This window comes from Cebus imitator, unplaced genomic scaffold (assembly GCF_001604975.1).
Source record: "Cebus imitator isolate Cc_AM_T3 unplaced genomic scaffold, Cebus_imitator-1.0 Scaffold20, whole genome shotgun sequence".
Lineage (NCBI taxonomy): Eukaryota > Metazoa > Chordata > Mammalia > Primates > Cebidae > Cebus > Cebus imitator.
Window position 1 is genome coordinate 8882928 of NW_016107335.1, and position 3153 is coordinate 8886080.

The 3153-nt window shown below is 47.2% G+C and overlaps 1 protein-coding gene and 1 non-coding gene across 5 annotated transcripts in view; one reads left to right on the top strand and one right to left on the bottom strand.

Annotated features, from left to right (window-relative positions):
* Positions 1–3153, top strand: part of LOC108296643 (zinc finger protein 69 homolog) — an 89374-nt gene that overhangs the window by 16599 nt on the left and 69622 nt on the right. The gene's annotated exons all lie outside the window — the stretch shown is intronic.
* Positions 2380–2451, bottom strand: TRNAC-GCA. Its single transcript has one exon. It is a non-coding gene; the product is annotated as a tRNA-Cys (tRNA).

A 3153-nucleotide genomic window follows, 5' to 3' on the forward strand; every position in this document is an offset into this window, starting at 1 on the left:
GGTGCTGAGAAGAATGTATATTCTGTGGATTTGGGGTGGAGAGTTCTGTAAATGTCTATTAGGTTTGCTTGGTCCAGGTCTGAGTTCAAGTCCTGGATATCCTTGTTAATTTTCTGTCAACACAGACATATTTCTGTCTGTATCACAAAGCTCTTTGATCTCCTGCCACTGAGTAAGCGAAACAGCTGAAAATGAGAGCCCAGGCTGATCCCTGTGGGTGCCAAACTTTGATGTCCATGGAATCTGCAGCATCCCCTAGTCTCCTAGCTGAAAATAGGTCAGTGATTAAGAGAGTGGAACTTCAGGAATTATAAGATGGATTTATGGAAGCATGTGGAAAACTCGATTTATCCCAAATTACCAACTCTACCTAGTCTCCAAACCTGCTCCTTCTTCCTACCTGAAAGCTGACCAGCCCAGATGGAAGGGTTTTCACTGCAAGAGATCTGTTTCCCAACCTCTTATTGTCCCTTGACCTACGGTGAAAGTAGGATCTGAGCTGAGCCTGGGCACCAGTTCCTGGGAGGTGAAGACTCACATACCAAAATCATTTCCATCTGGCTAATGTATGTCAGCAAAATCCTCAAGAGCATATGTGGATATAGGTTCTTGGAGTATTTTATAAAGTAGAAACAGTATAAGTTTAAATGAATCTGAATTTTTTATTAGGAGTGTGCCCAATTAAAGTTCGATTTAAGATACCATAGCTGGAGCAGCTGGGATAAACCTGTTTGCTCAGTTGGTGGACCTAAGCCTGGATTCACAGGAGGCCAATTCCAAATGCATTTGCGATGCTAGGGATTTCTTGCTGTAATGTAGAAAGAATCCATAGGCTTCAGGGGGTAGGTAAGCTGGAGTGGATTTATCACACGTGACTTGCCTTGGCTTGAACAACACATAGGTCTGTGGAGCTCTACATTCTTGAAAAGAATTCTGGTAGCTGTTCTCTGTAGACAGAGATGCTGGTGGGAGGCATGATAGTGGAAAGTGAGTGCCTGATTTCAGTGGGGCTGGGAGGATCCTAGGGTGTCAGAGGCCAAGCAGCGTGATACTTTAGCTGGAAATGAACTTTGGATGTTACTCTGTAATCTGTGGCACACAGGTCTTGGCTGTGGCTCATCAGTGGTGAGGTTTTCAGGCCTGAGAATGGGGTACTCATCGTGATCCCCTTGATGTGTAGATCTCAGCTACTGCCGTCGCCAGCACAGTAGAGGTTCCTGGCCTCTGACCCAGTCCCCAGTTCTGTATCTGCTCGGAGACCCTGCCTCCCTTGATGGCGGGGAAGCTAAGCTTGAGCAAAGGACTCTGCCAAATACCCAGTCATGGCCTGTGAATCTTCCTGCCTAATAGGTCCTTCAGCCATTTGCCTGGAAACTGCATTGTAGAATGGGAAATAGCCACATAATTTTGGGATTAATGGTTATCTGCTGCATCTGTGAAGTTTCTGGAGGTTCAGTATTTTGGGGAGCATCAGAATATCCCAGAAAAGCAACATCCTGTGTCTTGCTTTGTTTAGCTACCACCACCATTAGAGGGGGCTTGAGAGTCCGCAGTTACTACCCATGGTGTGCCGCTGTCACCCAAAAGGCTACAGACTGCAAGGTGTTCATCAGATAATACTGAGATGAGCCTTAGATAACTGACTAAAAGGTTCCAGTCGTGTTGCTTTTTACCTGTTCTTATTTTTGCTTACTGATTTTGGAATCTGACTCCAGCTTCCTTTCCCTTACTGGGCCCATGATCTGTATCTGTCTGCATGGAGGAGAGAAAAGAGGCTGATAAGGTCAGCTCAGTTCTCTGGGAAGCCCCAGCAAACTTCCTCCATCGTCTTGCTCCTTGTCCTTAGTCTCACAGAGCCTCCCAGAATCCTGCTCTCCTCCAGTCCATAGTCTGGGTAGGCCAGGGTGTGAGTCTGCAGCAGTCCCAGGTGGGAAATCCAGAACCCAGAGCCAAAGTCCAGGGTGTGGCACTCTGAGCTCCCAAATCTAAGCTCATTAGATTTCTCATGCCCGTAGGAGGTGGACATGAGGCTGCCTCTGGCTCATGTAGTTGTGTGCCTCAGCACAAGCTGGGTGCTGTGGAGAATACAGCAGGACTTAGAGACATGGCCCAGCCCTCTCTTGGGGATCACATGGATGTGCCTGGGGAGATTCTGGACAACTCTGCAGAAGTGCTGGAGTGCTACTCAGAGGGCTGCAGAGGGCATGGGTCTGTGCCTCACAAACTTAAAGTCCATAAAATCACCTGAGGACTATTGAGTCTGCACTTCAGAGATGCTGTGGGTGTGAGATTAGATATGCTGTGTCATTTTTTTTCCAGGGTGGATTGGAAGGAGCTTATGACCTAGGACCTTCTTTGATGATTAAAAGTAAAGCAGGCAGGGGGCACCTGGATTTGAACCAGGGACCTCTTGATCTGCAGTCAAATGCTCTACCCCTGAGCTATACCCCCAGTGGTAGGAGGATAGCGTAATTAACCCCCTTTTCATGTGTCCCCAGCACACCAAGAGCAAGACCCAGCTCTGCCAGTTGGGATGTCCAGACCGGTTCTGTTTCTCTTAACTCTGGCCTCCCTCCTGTCACTAATACTTCTTTCTCCATCACTTCTGTGTGCTCCTGGCTGAGGACACCCTGGTGGCCTGGTTGAGCTTTATAACTGGAGAGACCCTTCAAGTCATCCAGATAATCCTCTTTGAGAGTAGCAATTGTTGAGCATCATGCCAGGTGTTCTGGGCTAGGACAGAACTCTAACTGGGTGACACCACCTTCCCGTGCACTGAAAGGACACCCAGAGCCTGTGTCTGGAGGCTTGTATTTGATGTAGAACACTGTTCGTGATAATCTGTCAAGTGAAAAGCAATTGCATTTGTTTAAAAAAAAATAAGAGTTACTCAACAAATAATACTCAGTCTTTTAAAAATGTTGTACATATACACCGTGGAATACCATGCAGCCACAAGAAAGAATGAGATCATGTCCTTTGGAGCAACGTGGATGGAGCTGCAGGGTGTTATCCTTAGCAAACCAACGAAGGAAGAGAAAACCAAATGCCGCATGTTCTCATTTACAAGTGGGAGGTAAATGATGAGAACACGTGGACACAGAGAGGAGAACACCACACACTGGCACCTACCTGAGGGTGGATGGTGGAAGG